This window comes from Borostomias antarcticus (assembly GCF_949987555.1).
Source record: "Borostomias antarcticus genome assembly, chromosome: 9".
In the NCBI taxonomy this organism is placed as follows: Eukaryota; Metazoa; Chordata; class Actinopteri; order Stomiiformes; family Stomiidae; genus Borostomias; species Borostomias antarcticus.
The window spans coordinates 14,672,853-14,681,358 of NC_140242.1; positions in this window are offsets into that span (position 1 = coordinate 14,672,853).

Below are 8,506 nucleotides of genomic sequence, written 5' to 3' on the forward strand. Positions count from 1 at the left end.
CTCCCCCACTGGACGATCTGTCATTATCTGTCAGAGTGGCTGTCAACTTGGGGTATTACCTGAGAGTGGCTGCCAAGTGGGGTGCTCTCTCACTGATGACCCCACACTCTTTGAGTCAGTATTAATCTTGTTCTTAAAGGAAAATGCTCGTTTTTGACAACCTGGACCTTATTTACGACATATTATAAGAAGTTTGACTCACCGAGATCACTTTTGTGTTGTTCGGAGGCCTGTAGAAGAAATTTAAAATCCAGCGCGAGCCAGTATATCCATGAAATGGCGTCGGACGGGGCAACGGGAATGCAGTTTCTCAAAATCCATTTTCGGCCGCTAAACGGTTGTTTTCATCAATCATATTGGATGAATCGACAGTTGAGATTCCTCTACGCGAGCCATTGTTGTTTTGGTTTCCAAATAAGGGGTCTTTAGCCTCTGTAATATGATCTTTACACGCCTCTCCCCCACTTGCTCCAGCACGCATGCGCACAGGCCAGCGCGCAGACTGGCTATTCTCCGGCTGTAGGCTACACTCGCGCTCACATTCTCTGCGCTACGATCGGATTGTTGGTGCCTAGAATATTGTCGTCGTCATTCGTCAGCAATGGTTCGTTTTTGCGTGTACCCAAATTGTCCAAACAAAATGACTACCTGGACAAATCTCAGCTTCCACAGGCTTCCTTTGCTCTCCACGGACGTCCTAAAGCTCTGGCTAGTAGCGCTGAAAAAGGACCCCAATACGCCAGTGGATACATTGAGGCTAGCCGATCATCGGGTATGCAGTATGCACTTTGCTGCCGATGATTTTTTTCCAGGCAGGCAAAAACCACATGGGACACAGAAAGTGCAGCGTCTCCGCCTCAGGAAGAATGCCATCCCAAAGGTTGCAGAAGGCACAACAGACACAATGGAGGTAAAGCATTTCTCTTGAAGCTTAGTGGAATTATGTTATTAGGCTATAATGTGTGCTCATCGATTGGTGTAATATGTTAACAAAGTAGCTAGCAATATAACGTTACAAACTAAGTTGAAGAATTATCTACAGTAATTATCACTGATACCAATATAAATAGACTATAAAACACTCTCAGACTGAATTGAAAAGTCTGTAAAAATAAGAAGCATGTTTGTTGAATACCCCAAGCTCAACACAGGTGAGCTGGGGGAAGGGCACCTCTTTTCTTCACTAGCCTACCCTCTGCAGACAATTGTGTGAATTGGCTCCTGTACCTGCATTTCCATATAGAAACTTTACCAAGGGTGTTGGGGGAAGGGCACATTTCTTTGTTCAATAGCCTACCCTATGCAGACAACAATGTGTGAATTGGGATCCTGTAGGCTACCTACATGTACAAATAGAAACCTTATAAACGGTTGTTTTTGTCATGAGGCTTTGTAACACACTTCTTCGCCACTATCTTTTAGGAGAGTGCCAGTGGTGCGGGGTCTCCTCCGGAGGCAGACTTTGAAATACGCCCACAATCCACTCCAATCAAAAGCCAACACAGAGCAGATGAGGAGCCATCTGGATCATCTAGGCCTGATTTATCCTCTTTGTTGACTATACTTCTAACCAGTCCACCTCAGACAACAACACGCACAAGACCATCCCGATCTGGAAAATACCTTGCTTTGCCTCCTATATGTTCCCAATCAGTGGTAAGCACAGCAGTGAAATGGTTTTGCATGGGTATTATCCGAGTATCTATTCAGCCCATCCATTCTTGTACTGTACATATACAATGTGTATTTTATTTGTCTGCACCAGGAGCGGATCCCATCCACATCAACCTCCACTTTGATTCCTGCACACCCGTCTGCCTCAACACCATCGGCAGTATTGAGAGTGAGTTGAGAGCCTTGTCTTTTATTCATAGCAAAACGATAAACATGTATGCATAAAAAGTTATCATGTAAATATTACTATGATAGAGTGAAAATTTCTTACTTGAACATCAGTGCAGTTAGAGATAAATTCTGCAACTGTTTTGTGTCTTCAGAGTGAACATGAAGAAGAGATGGAACCGGTGTCTGATCTCAGCACGAGTTTTGGGGACTTGGGTCTGGATCCCGCAGACGTCAGTTTTGGACCACCAAGTTCTGACCCGCCTTCCAGCACAGGGACTACGTCTGGGTCTGCAAGCTCTTGTGGAGACACCACAACAGGATGGGCCGAAAAGAAGTGGCTGGTGAACGAGTCACACCTCCTTCAACTTTTTCAAACCTGTCCCAAGTGTACCAGTCTAATAACCGAGACTAAAATCAACACCAAAGGCAGCCAAATCAAGATCCACTGGACCTGTGGGAAACACTTTGGTGACTGGCAGTCATGTCCTGACCGAAGAGGCATGCCAGAAAATAATCTGCAAGTATGTGCATCAATAGTTTTCACCGGAGCCACGTACACAGACATAGCAGATTGGGCTTCTCTTCTCAACGTCCCCATTCCACATCAAACACAGTTCCAAAACATTCAGAAGACCTACCTCCTACCTGTCATACAGTCCACCTACAAAGATAAACATGACCAGATCAAATCCCGGCTCATTGATGCATCACAGTCTGGAAATAGTACTGAACTCTGTGGTGATGCCAGGTGTGATAGTCCTGGTAAATATTACATCATTACTAATATTGTACAATCATCTCAATCGCTATCATTTTATATAATCAACATTCCCCACCCCACCCCCACAGGAAATTGAACCATCTGTGTTTCTATTCTCAGGTTACAGTGCAAAGTATTCAACATACACTTTCCAGAATGATGCCACCAAAGAACTAGTCCATTTTGAATTGGTCCAGGTAATTCATCTATGCAAAACTAAAATGCACTGTGTGATGAGGTTGCTTTCATCAAGAAAAAAAACATGTGGATGTTAAACTTTTTAATATTCATTATGCTTTAGGTGACAGAGGCAACAAGCTCTGTCGCCATGGAGACCATGGGATTCCAGAGGGGCCTGAACCAGTTGCTGGAGTGTGGGGTGGATGTTGCTGTGATGACCACCGACAGATCGCCTTCAATCCGGAAACTCATGAGAGAGGAATACCCCCAAATCCGGCATGAGTTTGACCCCTGGCATGTCGTCAAGGGTAAGCTAAAACCACAGGCGGACTGGCAATCTGGCCGCGCTGGCAAATGCCAGAAAGGCCTTGGGACTCAGGCCCGCCTGAGGGGAGGGGAGGGGAATTTGATTGGAAAAAGGGCTGCTGTGTCTGAGGGGGATTTGATTGGAATAAGGGCCGCTGTGTGTGAGGGGGGGGTGTGCATTGGAATAAGGGCCGCTGTGATGCAAACGGCAGCCAGGGTCGTCTTTTGATCCCAGTCTGCCACTGGCTAAAGCCATCACATTTTACTATCTAACCCACAGCTTAGAAGTGCTTACTCATTTATAGAAAGGCAAAGTAATTGACAATGCAATTCCTTGCATGTGTTTGTATTGTTTAATTTACTGATTGGGATTTTGTTGTGTGTGTGTTTTCAGGTGTAAAGAAGAAACTTGTTGCTGCATCGAATAAGAAGGACAACAAAGACCTCCTTCTGTGGGTGAAAGCTATAACCAACCACCTGTATTGGTCCTGTGAATCCTCAAAGGGAGATCAGGAGGTAAGAATCCAAAGAATATGAATTTAGAAAACAGAAAAAATAATTCACTAAATACCATACTCTAATTTATAAAGTCCTCGATACTATTCAGGATCAGAATGGGATTATGATTTTTTCCACTTTGTAATGACCTAAAATATAAACAAAATGATCTCCCCTGATCTGCTACATACATACTGTAAACATAGCTTTACAGTCCTGTAATTTCAATATTTTTTTCAAGAGAAGTGTTTCGCTGAGGGTCCATTGTCATCTTTTCAGGTTGCAGTCCGTCGATGGGTTTCGGTGCTGCATCACATCAGTGGCGTGCATCGATGGGAGGTTGACGGTGTTGAGTACACCTGCTGTCATCCTCCTTTGACAGACGAGCAGCAACAGAGAAAGAGGTGGATAGAACCTGGTTCACCAGCTTTCAACGCCCTCAAAGACATCGTGACAGACAAAAATCTCCTTCGGGATTTGAAGCAGATGTCACTTTTCAAACATACAGGTGTGTCACTTTTATATAGTTGAAGTATTTCTGAATCATAATTTGTAATTGTTCTTCTAAATGTGTTGTTGAACCGCAATCCGCTGCTGTAGGCTGGGAATGAATCCTGTTTTTTTTAAATTTTGATCCATTTCCTGTTTTGGCAAAAGGTGGCGCTCAAACACAGAAAAAGCTACAAAGTTATACTACCTTTATAGTCCACAAGGGACTAAATAATATACTAGTCCAAAAAACGCGCACACACACACACAATGTATCCGATGTGGATGTATAATTGTCTATGGTTGTCTGTCTTTCACCCACACAGGATCTCTGGAGGTGTTTCACTCCGTGGTGCTGAAATACGCCCCGAAAAGAATACATTTCGGATATGACTCCATGCGGGCACGCACACAGCTGGCAATCATGGATCACAACGAAAATGTAGACAGACCACAGGATACAAACAAAAAAGGTAACGTGAGATTAGCAAAAAATATTTATAGTTATCAAAAGATTTACATAAATGTTACCTAGTTCTCTAAAAACAAGAATAGATAATGCAACTACTCAAGGTTGTTACAGGAAGCAAAACTGATGCCGGAGACACACCCAGTCAATCACATGGGATGAATAGATGGGGAGACACACCCAGTCAATCACATGGGATGAATAGATGGATGATAGATGGTTGATGGGCTTCAACTTTTTATAGGCCAGCTTTTTGCTCTAATGTCTTTCGTGGGAGTAATTGACAATCTTTACCTATTTTTTTATAACACAGTTCTGTGCTGTAATATATGTCCTGCCATAACAACTGCATTCACATAAAATTATTATTATTATTTATATGGTGAACTATAACTAGAAACTGCTTTCATTTTTTCCAGGAGAACTCCGCTACAGTTTTAAATTCTCCAGACAGAGTCACGAATGGGTGACACAGCCCATATACGTTCGCACAGCACAGACATTCCGGAGAGACCTCATGGAGCGCGTACTGCAGATGAGGGATGATCCAAATGTGCTTTACACAGTACCTCGCAAGGAGAAGAGACCACCTCACAAAAGACTGCTTCAGAACATTGCTCCAGTCCCTAGACCAGATAGAAATGTTTTAGTGGCTAGACCGACCAGTCGTTTCGGGCGTTTATTCAGAGCTACACCGTATTAGCTTGACAGAATTAGAATCATGTTTTCTGACTGCTGGATTGTCATGTCATGGGAATTTATCTCACAGTGCCTTGTACCATTTATATGAGAATTTTGTTGTTGATTTCTGGTCTGTGCTGTAGGTCTGTGTGTTTGTATGCTGTCTGTAGAGCATACTGACTCGAAATAAAAACATAAATAACTTTGTGTTTGTTTCATTTAATTTTTTGATTCAATAATTATGAAACGTTATATTTCTCTATATAAAATGTACAAATGTAGGCTGGTAAAAAAAAAAGTACATCAGTGATACACTGCAGTGGGTAATATGCATCCAGCATAGTTATGGGATCTGGTCTGGGATAAGATTTTAGTGATTGCAAATGGCAATGCTAGGGAAAACATTGCATGTTATCCTAGATAGAATGAGACATGATAATGATGACAGTATTTTTCAAAGAAGCAGAAAATAATCGAATAATGTAGTCTGTTTGGGAATGTGTAGGCTATTGATTGTCAAATGATATTGAAAATGTCCTCTGCCTCGGTGAACCCAACATAGCTGTCTGTTGGGGAGGGGTATTTCGTTCTGATGGCTGTGACAATGCAACTCGGGATGACTCTTCTGTTGCCAGGTCCAAGGTGTTGCCCTCGAAGTGCCCACTCCAGCACAATGCGATAGGCTACGAGTCTGTACTGCCTGTAGGAGAGGAGGGTTGATTAGAAGAAAGAAATGTAAATTCTAAGATATTTACTTATCAGGCGTTCAAATTCTAGGCAAAAAATATTTTATGCATATGTTATTTGTAGTCTACTTACTCAATTGAAAGTTGGCCATTTGGTCCTAAAGGCTTTGGCTGGGTCTTCCAGTTCACTTTTGGCACACGAAAGAAAGTTTCTACCACTGCCCGGTTGATCAGAGATGGAAAATCCTCAAGAGTTGTGAGACACTGTTGTGTGGGGTCCGATGTGTCGTTATTTCTCGAGACTTCCAGACGTGCATCGTCTGGCCTCAAGTCCCACTCAGAGCAACAAATGCATTCCTCCTCTGTTGGCATAGGGTGACAATGTAGGCAAGAACACCACCAGTTACCATCTCTTCGGGAGCGTGCAGCGGTTTGTTGTTCTCGGGCCAGCTGTTCCTCTCTCTGTCTCCTCACCCTCCTTTCAAGGAGCTCTTCGTCCGTATACTCTGGCTCAAAACGATATGGACGTCCGTCATATTCTAATTCATTTTCTAGATCCTCTAAATCTGACAAATATTCAGCCATATTGCACACAATATTCTAGGCACCAACAATCCGATCGTAGCGCAGAGAATGTGAGCGCGAGTGTAGCCTACAGCCGGAGAATAGCCAGTCTGCGCGCTGGCCTGTGCGCATGCGTGCTGGAGCAAGTGGGGGAGAGGCGTGTAAAGATCATATTACAGAGGCTAAAGACCCCTTATTTGGAAACCAAAACAACAATGGCTCGCGTAGAGGAATCTCAACTGTCGATTCATCCAATATGATTGATGAAAACAACCGTTTAGCGGCCGAAAATGGATTTTGAGAAACTGCATTCCCGTTGCCCCGTCCGACGCCATTACATGGATATACTGGCTCGCGCTGGATTTTAAATTTCTTCTACAGGCCTCCGAACAACACAAAAGTGATCTCGGTGAGTCAAACTTCTTATAATATGTCGTAAATAAGGTCCAGGTTGTCAAAAACGAGCATTTTCCTTTAAGGGGAGACACGGTAGGTGAAAACATTGTTTTTCAACGCCCTGGTCAAATTTGAGATTTTGTGCTAGTTTGCTTCCATAACATGTCTTCTTTCATACTAGTGGAAATAAAACATCAAAAATACGCATTTAGATGTTTATTTTACTTCATTTAGTCTGTTTGCGTCTGTAGATTCTTCCTAAAATCACCAAAAGTTAGCATCTTTTCGCAACGTCTCGCAGCGTTTCTTTCGTCTGGACCGGTTAATGGCGGGTATCATTGGATTGGTCTCTCTCACTAGCACAATGTTATCGCAACCAAACCTGATAGTTTCATTTGTATCAGCAACCAATCGTGGAAATACAAAGGCGGGTTTGATGCTTACCGTGAAATCTCATTGGCTGTTGTTGATTTCTGAGAACGTGATTGGTTCAGTGATGAACGTGATTCAGCGCGTCATGTGAAACGTTTCCACTTCCTTATATCTAATCCAAACAATGCCGTCTGTAAAGCGTTCTAAACGTAATAAGCAACAACGACAACAGTGTTTGCCCGCAAGGTTGAACAGAAAACAAGAGAAACTAAATGGAAAGGTTTACATTTATGAGATATAAAGTGCCTATTCGCGCAAGTTGTCATTAGCCGGTGCTAGCATGTCCAGTGAGCAGCAGGGAGATGAGGCTAGCGTTAGCATGTCCAGTGAGCAGCAGAGAGATGCGGGGCGTTTGAATGAGCTGATAACTGGGTTGATTTGTCCTAATTGTGCAGGGACTGGTCTTAAAATTAACATAGATCCTCAGAATAGTGGGTTCTGTAGTACTTTGCTCTTAGAGTGCAGTCTTTGTGAGAAATGGCTATCGCAAAAGTGTCTACACATCGACTCGGCTTCATGATACAACTAGGAATGATGTTGCATTTGATGTCAATGTGAGGATGGTCCTCTTAGCGCACGAGTTAGGGTTGGGGTATGCAGCTCTCCAAAAGATTAGTAAAGTGTTGGATCCCAGGGCTTCATCTGAAAACGTATCAGAAACATGACAAGAGGGTGACAGGTAGGCTATTGAAACGTGTTCCCTCTCTCTCTCTCTCTCTCTAGCCAATATCAGAAGCCTATACATATGCACAGTAGTCTCCCTCTCTCTACCTGTGGCATTTCTACATGCATCCATAAACTGACCAAATAAACTGTTTTAATTTCAGTTGCTGAAATAGAGAGAGGTCTGGAGTCCTTGCACAGAAGCAGAGAGCAGATTAGGCAGGCATATGCAGATGTGGACCCAGAGGTAGGTAAGCTGACTGCCAATAAATGCAAAATGTTACAAAATTATTACAGTTATTGAGAATTATTACAATAATTCTCAATAACCAGCGTTCAGTGGACAACATGAAGGCGGCAATATGGGGTAGTCTGCTTCACTGATGACAACCCCATGCGCACCAGGAACATATTGTGGTTTTAGGACAGTTTTGGGGACTGCAGCTGAGTGGGTTCTACAGACCAGCTGCTTAGAACAGTTTTGTGAACTCCAGCTGAGTGGGTTCTACAAACTAGCTGCCTAGAACAGTTTTGTGG